This window comes from Pseudophryne corroboree, chromosome 2, assembly GCF_028390025.1.
Source record: "Pseudophryne corroboree isolate aPseCor3 chromosome 2, aPseCor3.hap2, whole genome shotgun sequence".
NCBI classification, from domain to species: Eukaryota; Metazoa; Chordata; class Amphibia; order Anura; family Myobatrachidae; genus Pseudophryne; species Pseudophryne corroboree.
Window position 1 is genome coordinate 364396065 of NC_086445.1, and position 21117 is coordinate 364417181.

The following is a 21117-nucleotide window of genomic DNA, read 5'->3' on the forward strand; positions in this document are numbered from 1 at the left end:
GACTGACTGTGCTGTGTATCGTTTTTTTTTTCAGGCAGAGAACGGATATAGCAGAGAGAAGTGAACGGATATATTATATTAAATAAAAGTTAACTAGCAACTGCACTGGTCACTGACTGTGGTAAACTAACTCTGTCTGCGACTCTGCACAATCTCTCTCTATCTAATCTATCTATCTCTATTCTAATGGAGAGGACGCCAGACACGTCCTCTCCCTATCAATCTCAATGCACGAGTGAAAATGGCGGCGACGCGCGGCTCCTTATATAGAATCCGAGTCTCGCGATAGAATCCGAGCCTCGCGAGAATCCGACAGCGTCATGATGACGTTCGGGGCGCGCTCGGGTTAACCGAGCAAGGCGGGAAGATCCGAGTCGCTCGGACCCGTGGAAAAAAAAGTGAAGTTCGTGCGGGTTCGGATTCAAAGAAACCGAACCCGCTCATCTCTAGTAGCTACCTCTGTGTCGGCAGTCGCTCGTCCATCCATAATTGTATACCACCTACCTGTGGTGTTTTTTTTCTTCTATCTTCTTGATACTACTAGTAGCTTACTTTAGGAGTCTGCAGTGCTGCTGACAGTGTCCAGCAGGTCCGTCATTATATAATATATACCTGTCCGGCTGCAGTAGTGATATATATATATATATATTTTTTATATCATTATCATCCAGTCTATATTAGCAGCAGACGCAGTACGGTAGTCCACGGCTGTAGCTACCTCTGTGTCGGCAGTCGCTCGTCCATCCATAAGTATACTAGTATCCATCCATCTCCATTGTTTACCTGAGGTGCCTTTTAGTTGTGCCTATTAAAATATGGAGAACAAAAATGTTGAGGTTCCAAAAATAGGGAAAGATCAAGATCGACTTCCACCTCGTGCTGAAGCTGCTGCCACTAGTCATGGCCGAGACGATGAAATGCCAGCAACGTCGTCTGCCAAGGCCGATGCCCAATGTCATAGTACAGAGCATGTAAAATCCAAAACACCAAATATCAGTAAAAAAAGGACTCAAAAATCTAAAATAAAATTGTCAGAGGAGAAGCGTAAACTTGCCAATATGCCATTTACCACACGGAGTGGCAAGGAACGGCTGAGGCCCTGGCCTATGTTCATGGCTAGTGGTTCAGCTCCACATGAGGATGGAAGCACTCAGCCTCTCGCTAGAAAAATGAAAAGACTCAAGCTGGCAAAAGCACAGCAAAGAACTGTGCGTTCTTCGAAATCACAAATCCACAAGGAGAGTCCAATTGTGTCGTTTGCGATGCCTGACCTTCCCAACACTGGACGTGAAGAGCATGCGCCTTCCACCATTTGCACGCCCCCTGCAAGTGCTGGAAGGAGCACCCGCAGTCCAGTTCCTGATAGTCAGATTGAAGATGTCAGTGTTGAAGTACACCAGGATGAGGAGGATATGGGTGTTGCTGGCGCTGGGGAGGAAATTGACCAGGAGGATTCTGATGGTGAGGTGGTTTGTTTAAGTCAGGCACCCGGGGAGACACCTGTTGTCCGTGGGAGGAATAGGGCCATTGACATGCCTGGTGAAAATACCAAAAAAATCAGCTCTTCGGTGTGGAAGTATTTCAACAGAAATGCGGACAACATTTGTCAAGCCGTGTGTTGCCTTTGTCAAGCTGTAATAAGTAGGGGTAAGGACGTTAACCACCTCGGAACATCCTCCCTTATACGTCACCTGCAGCGCATTCATCATAAGTCAATGACAAGTTCAAAAACTTTGGGCGACAGCGGAAGCAGTCCACTGACCAGTAAATCCCTTCCTCTTGTAACCAAGCTCACCCAAACCACCCCACCAACTCCCTCAGTGTCAATTTCCTCCTTCCCCAGGAATGCCAATAGTCCTGCAGGCCATGTCACTGGCAATTCTGACGAGTCCTCTCCTGCCTGGGATTCCTCCGATGCATCCTTGCGTGTAACGCCTACTGCTGCTGGCGCTGCTGTTGTTGCTGCTAGGAGTCGATGGTCATCCCAGAGGGGAAGTCGTACTCGTAAGACCACTTTTACTACTTCCACCAAGCAATTGACTGTCCAACAGTCCTTTGCGAGGAAGATGAAATATCACAGCAGTCATCCTGCTGCAAAGCGGATAACTGAGGCCTTGGCATCCTGGGCGGTGAGAAACGTGGTTCCGGTATCCATCATTACTGCAGAGGCAACTAGAGACTTGTTGGAGGTACTGTGTCCCCGGTACCAAATACCATCTAGGTTCCATTTCTCTAGGCAGGCGATACCGAAAATGTACACAGACCTCAGAAAAAGACTCACCAGTGTCCTAAATCATGCAGTTGTACCCAATGTCCACTTAACCACGGACATGTGGACAAGTGGAGCAGGGCAGGCTCAGGACTATATGACTGTGACAGCCCACTGGGTAGATGTATGGACTCCCGCCGCAAGAACAGCAGCGGCGGCACCAGTAGCAGCATCTCGCAAACGCCAACTCTTTCCTAGGCAGGCTACGCTTTGTATCACCGCTTTCCAGAATACGCACACAGCTAAAAACCTCTTACGGCAACTGAGGAAGATCATCGCAGAATGGCTTACCCCAATTGGACTCTCCTGTGGATTTGTGGCATCGGACAACGCCAGCAATATTGTGTGTGCATTAAATATGGGCAAATTCCAGCACGTCCCATATTTTGCACATACCTTGAATTTGGTGGTGCAGAATTATTTAAAAAACGAGAGGGGCGTGCAAGAGATGCTGTCGGTGGCCAGAAGAATTGCGGGACACTTTTGGCGTACAGGCACCACGTACAGAAGACTGGAGCACCACCAAAAACGCCTGAACCTGCCCTGCCATCATCTGAAGCAAGAAGTGGTAACGAGGTGGAATTCAACCCTCTATATGCTTCAGAGGTTGGAGGAGCAGCAAAAGGCCATTCAAGCCTATACAACTGAGCACGATATAGGAGGTGGAATGCACCTGTCTCAAGCGCAGTGGAGAATGATTTCAACGTTGTGCAAGGTTCTGCAACCTTTTGAACTTGCCACACGTGAAGTCAGTTCAGACACTGCCAGCCTGAGTCAGGTCATTCCCCTCATCAGGCTTTTGCAGAAGAAGCTGGAGACATTGAAGGAGGAGCTAAAACAGAGCGATTCCGCTAGGCATGTGGGACTTGTGGATGGAGCCCTTAATTCGCTTAACCAGGATTCACGGGTGGTCAATCTGTTGAAATCAGAGCACTACATTTTGGCCACCGTGCTCGATCCTAGATTTAAAACCTACCTTGGATCTCTCTTTCCGGCAGACACAAGTCTGCTGGGGTTCAAAGAACTGCTGGTGACAAAATTGTCAAGTCAAGCGGAACGCGACCTGTCAACATCTCCTCCTTCACATTCTCCCGCAACTGTGGGTGCGAGGAAAAGGCTCAGAATTCCGAGCCCACCCGCTGGCGGTGATGCAGGGCAGTCTGGAGCGAGTGCTGATGCTGACATCTGGTCCGGACTGAAGGACCTGACAACGATTACGGACATGTCGTCTACTGTCACTGCATATGATTCTCTCCCCATTGAAAGAATGGTGGAGGATTATATGAGTGACCGCATCCAAGTAGGCACGTCAGACAGTCCGTACTTATACTGGCATGAAACAGAGGCAATTTGGAGGCCCTTGCACAAACTGGCTTTATTCTACCTAAGTTGCCCTCCCACAAGTGTGTACTCCGAAAGAGTGTTTAGTGCCGCCGCTCACCTTGTCAGCAATCGGCGTACGAGGTTACATCCAGAAAATGTGGAGAAGATGATGTTCATTAAAATGAATTATAATCAATTCCTCCGTGGAGACATTGACCAGCAGCAATTGCCTCCACAAAGTACACAGGGAGCTGAGATGGTGGATTCCAGTGGGGACGAATTGATAATCTGTGAGGAGGGGGATGTACACGGTGATATATCGGAGGATGATGATGAGGTGGACATCTTGCCTCTGTAGAGCCAGTTTGTGCAAGGAGAGATTAATTGCTTCTTTTTTGGTGGGGGTCCAAACCAACCCGTCATTTCAGTCACAGTCGTGTGGCAGACCCTGTCACTGAAATGATGGGTTGGTTAAAGTGTGCATGTCCTGTTTATACAACATAAGGGTGGGTGGGAGGGCCCAAGGACAATTCCATCTTGCACCTCTTTTTTCTTTCATTTTTCTTTGCGTCATGTGCTGTTTGTGGGGTGTTTTTTGGAAGGGCCATCCTGCGTGACACTGCAGTGCCACTCCTAGATGGGCCAGGTGTTTGTGTCGGCCACTAGGGTCGCTTAGCTTACTCACACAGCTACCTCATTGCGCCTCTTTTTTTTCTTCTTTGCGTCATGTGCTGCTGTTTGGGGAGTGTTTTTTGGAAGGGCGATCCTGCGTGACACTGCAGTGCCACTCCTAGATGGGCCAGGTGTTTGTGTCGGCCACTAGGGTCGCTTAGCTTACTCACACAGCTACCTCATTGCGCCTCTTTTTTTCTTTGCGTCATATGCTGTTTGGGGAGGGTTTTTTGGAAGGGCCATCCTGCGTGACACTGCAGTGCCACTCCTAGATGGGCCAGGTGTTTGTGTCGGCCACTAGGGTCGCTTAGCTTACTCACACAGCTACCTCATTGCGCCTCTTTTTTTCTTTGCGTCATGTGCTGTTTGGGGAGTGTTTTTTGGAAGGGCCATCCTGCGTGACACTGCAGTGCCACTCCTAGATGGGCCAGGTGTTTGTGTCGGCCACTTGGGTCGCTTAGCTTAGCCATCCAGCGACCTCGGTGCAAATTTTAGGACTAAAAATAATATTGTGAGGTGTGAGGTGTTCAGAATAGACTGAAAATGAGTGGAAATTATGGTTATTGAGGTTAATAATACTTTGGGATCAAAATGAACCCCAAATTCTATGATTTAAGCTGTTTTTTAGGGTTTTTTGAAAAAAACACCCGAATCCAAAACACACCCGAATCCGACAAAAAAAATTCGGTGAGGTTTTGCCAAAACGCGTTCGAACCCAAAACACGGCCGCGGAACCGAACCCAAAACCCGAAAAATTTCCGGTGCTCATCACTAGTAATAACATACCAGCCAGTCAGCTCCGATCTGGGGAGATATGTGTGCTGAGCAAACTGCTTAGCACACATCTCACCCCCCGCTCAGCACAGTGCGATGTGTGCTGAGCGTGCGGGGGAAGGCGCTCATTTCACCCAGCGGGTGAAGTGAGCGACCTGCTAGATTGGCCTGCATGCAGGCCAATCTAGCACCAGGGATAGCGATGCGCGGGGCTGCGCATCGCTATCGCTGTGAGGGGTACACATGGAGTGATCGCTGCTTAAAATCTAAGCAATCTAGTCAGATTGCTTAGATTTTAAGCAGCGATCGCTCCGTGAGTACCCCCCTTTACTGTCATTTTTCAAACCCATAATGACGCTGGTGTGTTATCACCTTACACTTATCACTGCTTTATCACTTCTCCAGGCTTAATACATCTGCCAGATCTCTTATTTTGCAAATAAATATCATTATCAGAATGTTAGGCTAAACTGTTTTTTTCAAAAATATGTTGCTATAAAAAAAACACAGGGGCAGATGTATTATCCTGGAGAAGGCATAAGGAAGTGATAAACCAGTGATAAGTGAAAGGTGATAAACCCACCAGCCAGTCAGCTCCTAACTGTCAATTTGAATATTGGAGCTGATTGGCTGGTGTGTTTATCACCTTGCATTTATCACTGGTTAGCACTTCCTTATGCCTTCTCCAGGTTAATACATCTGCCCCACAGTTTGCAATAAGTGTGATTATTTATCTCTATAATTTAACAATATATTAGCTGCCACTGCAAAAACTGTCTAGGTCACAGGTTCTCAAACTCGGTCCTCAGGACCCCACACAGTGCATGTTTTACAGATCACCTTGCAGAATCGCAAGTGAAATAATTAGCTCCACCTGTGGACTTTTTAAAATGTGTCAGTAATAATTAATACACCTGTGCACCTGCTGGGTTACCTGCAAAACATGCACTGTGTGGGGTCCTGAGGACCGAGTTTGAGAACCTGTGGTCTAGAGCAGTGATTCTCAAACTCGGTCCTCAGGACCCCACACAGTGCATGTTTTGCAGGTAACCCAGCAGGTGCACACACAGGTGTATTAATTACTCACAGACACATTTTAAAAGGTCCGCAGATGGAGTTAATTATTTCACTTGTGATTCTGTGAGGAGACCTGCAAAACATGCACTGTGTGGGGTCCTGAGGACCGAGTTTGAGAACCTGTGGTCTAGAGCGATAAGTTACTAATCTCTCTGTAGAATTTAGTTCAGTGGTAGCCAACCCTGTCCTCGAGAGCTACCAACAGCTCATGTTTTCCAGACCAGCTAGCTGGTGCACAGGTATATTCATTACTCACTGACACATTTTAAAAGATACACAGATGGAGGTAATAACTTAACATGTGATTCTGTGAGGAGACCTGGAAAACGCATACTTGCCTACCTGACCTTCTCCATGAGGGAGAAAATGCTCTGTTCCTGGACTTTCCTGGTAATGTATGATTGCCATCACCTGTGGTGAGCTAGTTAATTGATAAGAAAGGCGTTTCACAACAGGTGATGGCAATCATACATTACCACGAAAGTCCAGGAACAGAGCACTTTCTCCCTCATGGAGAGGGTCAGGTAGGCAAGTATGGGAAAACGTTAACTGTTTGTAGCTCCTGAGGACCAGGGTTGGCTACCCCCCTGGTCTATTATATAGTTCTACTGACTTTCCAGTTCACTTGCAATTAATAAATACATTTCAATGAAAACTTCTGTAAGTGCAATAGAATAAATATGCAAAACAATAACCAAAAAAAAAAAAAAATCACAATATTGGTAGTTATAATATAACGTAAAGCAATAGCCTTAACATGTTTTTTATATATACAGTTGTGCTCATAAGTTTTCATACCCTAGTAGAATTTGTGATTTTCTGGCCATTTGTCAGAGAATATGAATGATAACTCACAAACTTTTCTTTCACTCATGGTTAGTGGTTGGGTGAAGCCATTTATTGTCAAACAACTGTGTTTACTCTTTTTATATCATAATGACAACAGAAACTACCCAAATGACCCTGATCAAAAGTTTACATACCCCAGTTCTTAATACCGTGTATTGCCCCCTTTAACATCAATGACAGCTTGAAGTCTTTTGTGGTAGGTGTGGATGAGGCTCTTTATTTTCTCAGGTGGTAAAGCTGCCCATTCTTCTTGGCAAAAAGCCTCCTGTTCCTGTAAATTCTTGGGCTGTCTTGCATGAACTTCACGTTTGAGATCTCCCCAGAGTGGCTCAATGATATTGAGGTCAGGATCTGAGATGGCCACTCCAGAACCTTCACTTTATTCTGCTGTAGCCAATGACAGGTCGACTTGGCCTTGTGTTTTGGATCATTGTCATGTTGGAACGTCCAAGTACGTCCCATGCGCAGCTTCTGGGCTGATGAGTGCAAATTTTCCTCCAGTATTTTCTGATAACGTGCTGCGTTCATCTTGCCATTAATTTTGACCAAGTTTCCAGTGCCTTTGTAGCTCACACATCCCCAAAACATCAGCGATCCACCTCCGTGTTTCACAGTAGGAATGGTGTACCTTTCATCATAGGCTTTGTTGACTCCTCTCCGAATGTAACGTTTATGGTTGTGGGCAAAAAGTAAAATTTTGGTCTCATCACTCCAAATGACTTTGTTCCAGAAGTTTTGAGGCTTGTCTCTGTGCTGTTTGGAGTATTGTAAGCGGGATGCTTTGTGGCATTTGCGTAGTAATGGCGTTCTTCTGGCGACTCGACCATGCAGCCCATTTTTCTTCAAATGCCTCCTTATTGTGCATCTTGAAACAACCACACCACTTTTTTTCAGTCCTGTATTTCAGCTGAAGTTATTTGTGGATTTTTCTTTGCATCCCGGACAATTTTCCTGGCAGTTGTGGCTGAAATTTTTGTTGGTCTACCTGACCGTGATTTGGTTCCACAGAATCCCTCATTTTCCACTTCTTAATTAGAGTTTGAACACTGCTGATTTGCATTCTCACTTGCTTGGATATCTTTTTATATCCCTTTCCTGTTTTATACAGTTCAATTACCTTTTCCCGCAGATCCTTTGACAATTATTTTGCTTTCCCCATGACTCAGAATCCAGACACGTCAGTGCAGCACTGGATGAAAGATGCAAGGGTCCTTCAGGAGTCCAGAAACTCACTTACCTTTTATACACACACACTGATTACAAGCAAACTGATCACAGGTGAGGATGGTTACCTTTAGTAGCCATTCAAACCCGTTTGTGTCAACTTGTGTGCATGTTATCAGGCCAAAATCTCCAGGGTATGTAAACTTTTGATCAGGGTCATTTGGGTAGTTTCTGTTGTCATTATGATTTAAAAAGAGTAAACACAGTTGTTTGACAATAAATGGCTTCACCCAACCGCTAACCATGAGTGAAAGAAAAGTTTGTGAGTTATCATTCATATTCTCTGACAAATGGCCAGAAAATCACAAATTCTGCTAGGGTATGTAAACTTATGAGCACAACTGTATATATATATATATATATACAAAGGCTGGTATGGTCGGCACTCCCCGTATAAGTGTGCAACTGCCCCGGTGCCTTCCTTTTAGAAATGTAAAGAAGTGTCCTTCTAGAGAGGGGTATGCTTCAACCCACTCCCAATGATGAAAGAACAGGCGGCACTCCAAGGACTTGTGAAAACGATGTTGTATTAAACAAGTGGATCAAATGAGTGGCATATTATGGCCGACGTTTCAGCGCCGCGCATGGCGCTTTTTTCAAAGCATATTGCCTTGAAAAAAGCGCCCTGCGCGGCGCTGAAACGTCTGCCATAATATGCCACTCATTTGATCCACTTGTTTAATACAACATCGTTTTCACAAGTCCTTGGAGTGCCGCCTGTTCTTTCACCATTGGGAGTGGGTTGAAGCATACCCCTCTCTAGAAGGACACTTCTTATATATATATATATATATATACATATTGTGGCAGTCCGCTCCGGATGCCACCCCGGGTGTTTGCAGGACAGTGCACAACAGTTCGGATGCCCCGGGCTAAGGCAACCTGGGTTTAGGGCTGGACCAAGAGGAAGACCAGGGAGGTGTTGGGACACAGCAGGTTGTCTCTTTAATGTTGTGTCAAAGATTATCTGGCAGTTGGAAATTATATTATTGTATTGCTGTTGATACACAGAAATACCTTGCAATTTCATACATGAGATCCCATTTATGCAAGTCCGGTCCAGGTATTGGAGCAAGCAGTCCTAGCAATCAGGCACACATGTGCCACACTTTTATAAAGCTCGTTAGGGCAAGGGCTCAGGGCTCCTGATGCCAACAAGTAGCCAGGCGATAGAGGGTGGGCCAGTGGGTTAGAGACAGGGAGCCTGAGATTGTGTACATGCTGTTTGTGAACTGGTGCCTAATTAAGGTGCCCATTGAAACTTGCTGTGAAAAAGTCTGTTTACTATGCTGTGGTGGAAGTAAACGGACTGCTTTTCTTTCATACAACTGTGTCAGCATCTTGTCTGGTGGAAGATTGCTTGTTACAATATATATGTATATATATATATATATATATATATATATATATATATATATCATGCTTATGTTATCATGTTCAGCGGTATAGTCTGCTAACGTGATCTGGATGTGACATTTATAGATCAGGTGCTATGGCAGTACAGGTAGCCCTATGATCCTTTATTAGTAGGAAAAGCTTATTTTTAATATGAAAGCTTTAATATATGTGACATATCTGCCCCTTAATCATATTCAGTCACAAAATATATATATTTCAAAAGTGCCAGATTGTAAATGGTTACGCTAGTGACCTTACCGCTTTTGCGTGTAGGTAAATTAACCATCCATATCCAAACAGATGCCTTAACTACAAAGCTTGTTTACAGCCTTTCACAAACAACGGCCCTGGCTGCACTGGCTACTGGTCGTGGCGTATATGTTTATGAAAAAATAGCAATAAAAATAATTGATTGTAAAAATCATGTTTCACAAGATGGCTCACCTTTTACTTTTATTGAATAATTTGTTGTATCATCAATTTTATTTAGGTAATAATGTTTGCAATGGAAATCCTATATTTTCTAACTAATCACGCCATAAAGTTTAACAAGACAATACAAAAGTACACAAATGTGTGCTCATTGTATAAGAATATAAATCAATTGGTAAAAGAATAGTTAACGTTCTGAATTTTTATTGTAGACTCCAGTTTTATTACAGGAAGAAACATCCTTTCAAGACTTAATTCCCATAGTGAAAAATGTTCTTGTGAAAACATTTAAGAGCACATGAGCAGATGACTTTCCCTTTTTGTAAAGAAGCAGTTATCACGTGCCTTATCAATGCCTCTTGCTACCTGCCTGGTTTGGTTCATTCCTGTTTGTAGAGGTTTATGCTGGCCATGATCTAGCAGATTTGTTTAATTAAACACAAAATAAGGAAGAGCATGTGACCATGTAGAGGAGTATGTGAGTATGTATATTTAGATATAATACACAAGGTATTTTAAAATATGGAAAATGTTACTGTATATTATGAGAGTATTACAAGTTACGGATATGTTCCATGACCGTATAAAAAAGTATGTGGCTGCAGGCTGAGTTCTTTTACACAGATCACGGAACTCCAAGATATCTTCTAATATATCTAATAATTGTTAATTGTTTGGTATTCCTTATAATTAGGGTTCCTGGTGTTTCTTTGTTTTTAGAGAAATTCAGTATTTTCTTATTCTTGTTTTGTTCTTTTTGACATAAAAAATTGTTTTAAAGTGTTAATGAACAAATTAAAATATGTAATTGTAGATAACGACTATAGTTTAGGTTTCAATATTGTTTTCGTTTTAAACAGGGGTGAAGGGAGAGTGTCTGGTGATAGGGAGCAGGGGAAGAGGGGAGGGTATCAGTGTACAGGGAGGATGTCAATGTACGGGGTTCTAGGGAAGACTGGAGAGAGCACCAGGGGACAGGATCAGAGGCTCTATCACAGGGTTCCAGGTTTGAAGGTAAAGCGTTGTTTGTATACTAAAAAGAGGCAACTTGTTCCTGAGGTAATAAACACAGAAAGTGACTTTGCTCTACACAATTATAGACATATTTATAATAGGTGCAGGGTGTGTTGTAGTACACAGGCCCCAGGGTCCATGGGGGTCCACACTGCACACCCTGCACCCAGAATATTTATTTATTAGCAGTTTCTTATATAGCGCAGCATATTCCGTTGCACTTTACAATTAGAACAACAGTTATAGAACAAAACTGGGCAAAGACAGACAGACAGAATATATTTTCCTTGTGTCTGGAAGCGGGTCCCTCTTTTTCTGTGGCACCATCTTCCTTTTTGGAAGATTGCGCTGCACAACAAAAGCCAGAGCCTTTTTTTCCTATGCCTTCTTCCTGAAAATAACTAGGAATACAGGGGTAATTCAGACCTGATCGCTAGGGGGCATTTTTTTGCATCCCTGCGATCAGATTGTCGCCGCCTACAGGGGGAGGGTATGGTGTGTGTGCAGGTGTGCGATCGCATTTGTATCAAAGCTGCACAAACATGAGTTTGTGCAGTCTCTGCTCAGCCCAGGACTTACTCTGCGATGGTCGGGGCCAGAGCTGACGTCAGAAACCCTCCTTCCAAACGCCTGATTCCTCCTGTGTTTTCCCGGACGCTCCTACAAAACGGTCAGTTGCCACCCACAAATGGCCTCTTCCTGTCAGTCACCTTGCGATTGCCCGTGCGATCGCTTTTTTCGCACTATCCCATCGCTTTGCACCAATGCCCAGTGCAGTCATCCGACGTGCCGGCACATTGCGGAGCATACACATGCGCAGTACAGACCAGATCACCCGCTGTGTGAAAAATGCACAGCAGCGATCAGGTCTGAATTACCCCCATAGTGCAGCAGAGGAGGCGTGACCTGCTTGCTGGTGCATAAGGTACATAGGCAAACGCAGGGGGGGGCTCCAGTTTCCGGAAACTACCCTCCCCCACAGCCTGGCTAAATGTGAAGCAGAGGAGGCGCAGCTCAGAGGAGGGGGGCGCGTCACACAATGCTATATTCACATAGAAACATCATACATCGTACATCGTAGATATCGTATATGTCTTTGTATACTGTATGTGAGTGCTATGACATGTAAAAAACAGTTTTGCATAATGTTTAGAATAAAAATCATCTTTAATTGCATTTTCTTTGGTAGCTCAAATAAGACATTAATTGGATGAGAATTTTGTATCACCCCCAGTGAGTGTTTGACCATACTATTTTACTATATGGTCAGCAGTACACACAGGGGGATGACACACTTCTTTCACAAGCGCAAGTAGCATTCACTAAAAAGCTGCAATCATTTGTATACACAGAGCTGCGGCTGTCACAAGATGCAGGTCTCCAGGTTTACTTCTGGTACGCTTCATGCAGGGGTGTATCTACCCATTGGCCAGGATGACACTCGCCAGGGGCGCCAGGCAAGGAGGGTCGCCGCCTGGCGGTGCCACCCGCGGCCAAAGGGTATAAGAGTAGTACTGTCAGATTGTTCCTGGTGAGAGTCTGTTACTGCCGGCCTGGCGCCGTGTCCGTCAGCACCGCACTGCACTAGTGATCAGACTAGTGTCCGGCAGCACCGCACTTGTAATCAGACTCAAAATAAACTACAGCTCCCAGCAGCCCTTGTCGGCAGCAAGGGATGCTGTGAGCTGTAGTTTATTTTGAGTCTGATTACAAGTGCGGTGCTGCCGGACACTAGTCTGATCACTAGTGCAGTGCGGTGCTGACGGACACCAGCAGTAACACACTCTCACCCAGAGCTGGCCCTAGCCAATAGGCATTATAGGCAAATGTCTAGGGCATCTGGAATGCCCAGGGGCATCAGCTCTGTTATTGCAGCCAGCCAGGAGGAGAGAGGAGAGTTAAGGGCCCCATACACTTATACATCATGACGGTCCGTCATTTCGTCTAGGATTTCCCTCCAACTTCCCGACAGCCTCCCGGGCGGCAGGATAGGAAAAGGTACATTGTATGCGGTCCTTTTGTATACGATATATCTTTTACTATACCAGCCATTTCTGCGGAATCTGACATATCACGAGTGCAGCACTCGTGATATGTCGGATCTAGGGTGATCCAATCCGATGCTCACGGGAACGCACATAGGATTGAATCGGGTGTAAAGCACACGAAATGCCAGATTTCACCCAATATATCAGCCCGAATTGGGGTGAAATAGGGCATTATCGTTCTAGTGTTTGGGGCCCTTTAGGTCGGAGGCTGCAGCAGCAGCAGCACACAGATCTGGATCTCTGCTCACTAGGGATGCCAATCCCGGGACGTTTTTTCAATCCCGGGATTCAGGATTGAAAAACGGTCAATCCCGGGATTGCAGTAGGGACCAGTGAAGGTTGTAGGGAGCAGCACTGGAGGGAGGGTGTAGGTAGCGGTGCAGGAGGTAGGGAGGGGATAGGTAGCGGTGCGGGAGGGTGGGTGTAGGTAGTGGTGCGGGAGGGAGGGTGTAGGTAGCGGTGCGGGAGGGTGGGTGTAGGTAGTGGTGCGGAAGGGAGGGTGTAGGTAGCGGCGCGGGAGGGTTGGTAGCGGCGCGGGAGGGAGGGTGGGTGTAAGTAATAACACTTACTATTAGGTGGGCGTGGACACACTGAACGCGGCGGCATTTCAAATGAAGCGCCGGCCGCCAGCCAACCAGAGCTGGCGGACCGGCAGCCAATCAGGGAAGCGGCCGCAGCAGTGGCTCCTGATTGGCTGCCGCTGCTGCGGCAGCTTCCCTGATTGGCTGCCGGTCCGCCAGCTCTGATTGGCTGGCGGCCGGCTCTACATTTGAAGTGCCGCCCATTCAGCTTGTCCATGGCTGCCGCGGCCGCCCGCCTAATAGTAAGTGTTATTACTTACACCCACCCTCCCGCACATGCGCACTGTAATCCCTTGAATCCCGGGATTGGAAACTCCAATCCCGGGATCCCGCCGATCCCGATCCCGGGATTGGCCTCCCTACTTCTCACACAGGTAGGAAGTAACTTTACTTTCACTTTCTGCCTGCCCTGTGGCTGAGCACAGACGGCAGCTGCAGAGAAAGCCAGGCACTGAGCCTGCGGAGCCAGAACCCTGCCCCAGTACTGCAGCAGCACAGCACAAAGGTAAGATATGGATGGGATAACGGGGGACTTATGGGGAGAGGAAGGTGGCTAATAACACTGCTATGGGGGGAGACCTATGAGGAGTGGGGGAAGGGGGGTAATGACACTGCTATGGGGGGAGACCTATGAGGAGTGGGGGAAGAGGGGTAATAATGACACTGCTATGTGGGAGTGGGAGACCTATGGGGAGTGGGGGAAGGGGGGTAATGACACTGCTATGGGGGGGGAGACCTATGAGGAGTAGGGGAAGAGGGGTAATGACACTGCTATGTGGGAGTGGGAGACCTATGGGGGAAGGGGGGTAATGACACTGCTATGGGGGGAGACCTATGAGGAGTAGGGGAAGAGGGGTAAGGACACTGCTATGTGGGAGACCTATGAGGAGTGGGGGAAGGGGGGTAATGACACTGCTATGAGGGGGAGAACTATGGAAAGTGGGGGCACAGGGGAATATGACACTGTTATTGGGGGGAGACATGGGGGTGTAGGAGCAGCTGATAACACTGCTATGGGGGAGGGGGCATAGACATGCACATGGTGAGTGGCATGTGTACACAGGCACGCCCTGATGTTGGGCACCCCCCACATGCCTAGTCAGACACTGCACAAATATTTAATATAGAACCAGCCCTGGCCAGCACTTGCTGACTAATTACACATAATACACACTATGCAGTCACAATGTGCGGGAACCATCTCTTCCCGGCTCCCTTGTGACACTGTCCGCCGTGATTCCTATCCTGCCAATGGAGCAGACACCGCATACCGGGAGAAGGTTCTGTGTGTGAGCTGTACTGGCTGATAGGGGAGATATGTCTCAGGGGGATGGGGGAATCTTCTATATTGGGAGGAAGGGGCTAGTCTGTGCTAAGGGAGATAATGTGTCTGAGAGGAAGGGGGATCCCTGTACTATGGGGTAATAATCTGAGGGATCAAGGTGCAGGTGTGAGAGATGTAAAGTGGGTGTGAGGTGCAGGGGAGATGGAAGGTGGGAGCGAGGTGCAGGGGAGACGGAAGGTGGGAGTGAAGAAGAGGTGTGGGAGATGGAAGGTGGGAGCGAGGTGCAGGGGAGATGGAAGGTGGGAGCGAGGTGCAGGGGAGACTGGAGGTGGGAGCGAGGTGCAGGGGAGACGGAAGGTGGGAGCGAGGTGCAGGGGAGATGGAAGGTGGGAGCGAGGTGCAGGGGAGACGGAAGGTGGGAGTGAAGAGTTGTGGGAGATGGAAGGTGGGAGCGAGGTACAGGTGTGATGTGAGAGATGGAAGGAGGGAGTGAAGTACATGGGTGATAGAGGGAGGGAGTGAGAGGTGCGGGGGGGTGAGACTGAGAGATGGAATGAGGGACTGAAAACTACAGGGCTAAAGAGGAACGGGGCATGAGAGGTGCAAGGGGGTAAGTAAGGGAAGGAGGAAGTTCAGGCAGGGGTGACATATGAGACATTAAGGCGTTTGGCATCCTGGCGGTCGGAAAGCTGACGCCAGCATCCCGAAACTGCTCGGAATGCTGATGCTGGCATCCCAACATAGATAGCGATGCGGAAAGCCAAAATCCGGATCGAGTTGGTGCCAAAGTCACCACTGGCAATCCGTGTGGAGGGTTAGGGTTAGGCTGCGAAGGTGGGAGGGTTAGGGTTAGGCTGCAGGGAGGGAGATTAGGAAGGGTGGGTTAGGGTTTGGCACCACTGAAGAGGCTGGGGGGGGGGGGGGCGGGAGGTTAGGGTCAGGCTGTGGAAAAATGTGGGTTAGGGATAGGGGGAGGACAGGTGTAATGTGAATACGAGAAACTACTGTGTGTAACTTGTAATGTGAATAAGGGACACTACTGTGTGGCATAATTTGAATTGGAAGTACTATTGTGTACATGCCCTTCCCCCACAAGACCATGCCCCATTTCCAGTACTCACACCTTATTTCAAATGTGTGTAGGGGGTGGGTGGGGGCGCCTGCCCTTTACTTTGCCAGGGGCGCTCGGACCCCTAGATACACCCCTGGCTTCATTTACACTTGTTATACACCTATTTGTAGCTCTTTGTTTTATTTGTATGAGGAACAAATCCCTCTAATGAACAAAGAAAAAAATACCCACACAAATGCATCACTTATTTATTTTAAAGTAACAAACGGCAGTTTAACAGAGGAGGGGGCTCATGTGCAGACTCTCTGTATTTTATGTAAATAGATTTAGGTGATGGAGTCTGGGGAAAATCCAAATGTTGAGTTAAGGATAATTTTAAAATGAGGCGTGGGCCTGGAGAAGGGAGGTGTTATGGACCTCCTTATTTATACTGCCCTGTACAATTTCTGCTGGCTGTACTGCTGATTTTCCATTCCACTGTATAACCAAAGATCATTGCGCCAATATGATGCTGCAGTGGTTACCATTGTTTATAGATATTCTGCTTCCTCCCACAATCCAGAGTTACTGATATATTAATTGGCTGCTGAATATACTGTATGTACCCTAACGTGTGTGTGTGTGTGTGTGTGTGTGTGTGTACGTACGTGTGTACGTGTGTTTGTAATTGTATGTTATTGAAATTAGACTGTAAGCTCCAATGGGACAGGGACTGATATGAATGGCAAAAATTCTCTAAACAGTGTGGTGTAATTAGTAGCACTACAGTATATAATATATACATATATATATATATATATATATATATATATATATGATAATGGGATGAATGGAATGCAGGAATGTCATTGTAAAATTGCGCCTTTCCATTTAGCCTAACATATGTATGCCATAGACTTCTTGATGTCAAAATAACAAAGCAAAAAAGCAAATGTTCATTGAATTATTACTTTTTGCCAAAATATACTATATAACAACATTTCTTTATTATTATTGAAATAATCGTGACACAACACATTTTCCATATAAAGGCATTGTATATAAGCATATGTAGGTATTTATGTATATTCATCACTCTTCTTAAAATCTCTCTATTTAAGTCAATGTAAATACAGATGTTTTAGGCTAAAAAACTACAATAAGACACAGCGCACAGATGCTTATCAAAAAGGCAGAGCCAGTAGGAAACCAGGGACCCAGTGTACTCAGACACAGCCTTTGTTACAGCACACATCTGAACTGTTTAAGGCCAACAAAATCAATAGCAATTTCCAAAGGAAAATCAGAAAACGCTGTGTGGTGTGCACTTCATTAAAGGTCACAAATACAGTTTTATTTATTTATTTTATTAGACATTGGAACATTTAATATCAGGCCTCTTTAGTTCACATACTGTATTGTACATGTTTACAATTAAATTAGAATAGTGTTCAAAAATATATTAGGTGACAGACTGCAAATCAGAGGTGTCAATTCACAAATATATCTTGGCAAATGGCTAAGAATACGATAGAAATAGATAGATAGATAGATAGATAGATAGATAGATAGATAGATAGATAGATAGATAGATAGATAGATAGATAGATAGATAGATAGATAGATAGATAGATAGAGGTATTTATAGATTATCTGGGTTCTTCAAATAAAAGTCGATCTTTTAACTTAATATTTCACAATTTAAAAAATTATTAACCTAAATCCTACAGCACAGCTACAGCCATCTTATACTGAACATTAGCAATTAGCAGGCTCTTTATGTAATGTGATGGAAAAGATTGCACAGACTATTTTTTCTACCCTCATGGGAGCAATAAGCATTTCCTATTACCCAATGAAGGTTTCAGATTGGGAGACAGCTTTAAATTGGCTGCATGGGGAGATTTTGTGTATATTCTTAGCATTTCCACATTAGAGGGATATAAATATACATACTGTACCTACAATTGCAGCATGTTTCATCAGTTGCTATAGGACATGATCTACTGTTTACAAACAAAGTAGATCTGTGTGTATGTGTGCGTGTATATGTGTGTATATATATCTATATCTATATATATCTATATATAGTATACACACACTCACACGTACACACAAATACACATACACACTATCATCACAAGAAAAGAGCAGGATCTGGGAATCAGTTCCCCTGAGTAATATGAGTAGTAGTCATTTTTTTTTCCACTGGAGGCAATTACGGGGCAGCAACAACAAGTACTGTATGCAGCTTTTCATTACTGTTGATGTATGTTATTGTAGTTACATCTTAAAAGTGCTTTTATTTTAAATAATGCAGAAATCTAATTATAGTTAACAGGAAAATTTTGATATTAATTAGAGATGAGCGGGTTCGGTTTCTTTGAATCCGAACCCGCACGAACTTCACTTTTTTTTTCACGGGTCCGAGCGACTCGGATCTTCCCGCCTTGCTCGGTTAACCCGAGCGCGCCCGAACGTCATCATGACGCTGTCGGATTCTCGCGAGACTCGGATTCTATATAAGGAGCCGCGCGTCGCCGCCATTTTCACACGTGCATTGAGATTGATAGGGAGAGGACGTGGCTGGCGTCCTCTCCATTTAGATTAGATTTAGAAGAGAGAGAGAGAGAGAGATTGCTGTGATACTGTAGATTAGAAGAGAGTGCAGAGTGCAGACAGAGTTTAGTGACTGACGACCACAGTGACCAGTGACCACCAGAGACAGTGCAGTTGTTTGTTTTATTTAATATATCCGTTCTCTGCCTGAAAAAAACGATACACAGTCACACAGTGACTCAGTCTGTGTGCACTGCTCAGCCCAGTGTGCTGCACATCAATGTATTGTATATAAAGCTTATAATTGTGGGGGAGACTGGGGAGCACTGCAGGTTGTTATAGCAGGAGCCAGGAGTACATGATAAATAATATTATATTAAAATTAAACAGTGCACACTTTTGCTGCAGGAGTGCCACTGCCAGTGTGACTAGTGGTGACCAGTGCCTGACCACCAGTATATTAGTAGTATTGTATACTATCTCTTTATCAACCAGTCTATATTAGCAGCAGACACAGTACAGTGCGGTAGTTCACGGCTGTGGCTACCTCTGTGTCGGCACTCGGCAGGCAGTCCGTCCATCCATAATTGTATTATAATATATACCACCTAACCGTGGTTTTTTTTTCGTTCTTTATACCGTCGTCATACTAGTTGTTACGAGTATACTACTATCTCTTTATCAACCAGTGTACAGTGCGGTAGTTCACAGCTGTGGCTACCTCTGTGTCGGAACTCGGCAGGCAGTCCGTCCATCCATAATTGTATTATAATATATACCACCTAACCGTGGTTTTTTTTCCGTTCTTTATACCGTCGTCATACTAGTTGTTACGAGTATACTACTATCTCTTTATCAACCAGTGTACAGTGCGGTAGTTCACGGCTGTGGCTACCTCTGTGTCGGCACTCGGCAGGCAGTCCGTCCAACCATAATTGTATTATATACCACCTAACCGTGGTTTTTTTTTCATTCTTTATACCGTCGTCATACTAGTTGTTACGAGTATACTACTATCTCTTTATCAACCAGTGTACAGTGCGGTAGTTCACGGCTGTGGCTACCTCTGTGTCGGCACTCGGCAGGCAGTCCGTCCAACCATAATTGTATTATATACCACCTAACCGTGGTTTTTTTTTCATTCTTTATACCGTCGTCATACTAGTTGTTACGAGTATACTACTATCTCTTTATCAACCAGTGTACAGTGCGGTAGTTCACGGCTGTGGCTACCTCTGTGTCGGCACTCGGCAGCCCGTCCATAATTGTATATACCAGTGACCTAACCGTGGTTTTTTTTTTCTTTCTTTATACATACATACTAGTTACGAGTATACTATCTCTTTATCAACCAGTCTATATATTAGCAGCAGACACAGTACAGTGCGGTAGTTCACGGCTGTGGCTACCTCTGTGTCGGCACTCGGCAGCCCGTCCATAATTGTATATACCACCTAACCGTGTTTTTTTTTTCTTTCTTTATACATACATACTAGTTACGAGTATACTATCTCTTTATCAACCAGTCTATATATTAGCAGCAGACACAGTACAGTGCGGTAGTTCACGGCTGTGGCTACCTCTGTGTCGGCACTCCGCAGCCCGTCCATAATTGTATATACCAGTGACCTAACCGTGGTTTTTTTTTCTTTCTTTATACATACATACTAGTTACGAGTATACTATCTCTTTATCAACCAGTCTATATATTAGCAGCAGACACAGTACAGTGCGGTAGTTCACGGCTGTGGCTACCTCTGTGTCGGCACTCGGCAGCCCGTCCATAATTGTATATACCAGTGACCTAACCGTGGTTTTTTTTTCTTTCTTTATACATACATACTAGTTACGAGTATACTATCTCTTTATCAACCAGTCTATATATTAGCAGCAGACACAGTACAGTGCGGTAGTTCACGGCTGTGGCTACCTCTGTGTCGGCACTCGGCAGCCCGTCCATAATTGTATATACCAGTGACCTAACCGTGGTTTTTTTTTCTTTCTTTATACATACATACTAGTTACGAGTATACTATCTCTTTATCAACCAGTCTATATATTAGCAGCAGACACAGTACAGTGCGGTAGTTCACGGCTGTGGCTACCTCTGTGTCGGCACTCGGCAGCCCGTCCATAATTGTATATACCACCTAACCGTGGTTTTTTTTTCTTTCTTTATACATACATACTAGTTACGAGTATACTATCTCTTTATCAACCAGTCTATATATTAGCAGCAGACACAGTACAGTGCGGTAGTTCACGGCTGTGGCTACCTCTGTGTCGGCACTCGGCAGCCCGTCCATAATTGTATATACCAGTGACCTAACCGTGGTTTTTTTTTCTTTCTTTATACATACATACTAGTTACGAGTATACTATCTCTTTATCAACCAGTCTATATATTAGCAGCAGACACAGTACAGTGCGGTAGTTCACGGCTGTGGCTACCTCTGTGTCGGCACTCGGCAGCCCGTCCATAATTGTATACTAGTATCCAATCCATCCATCTGCATTGTTTACCTGAGGTGCCTTTTAGTTGTGCCTATTAAAATATGGAG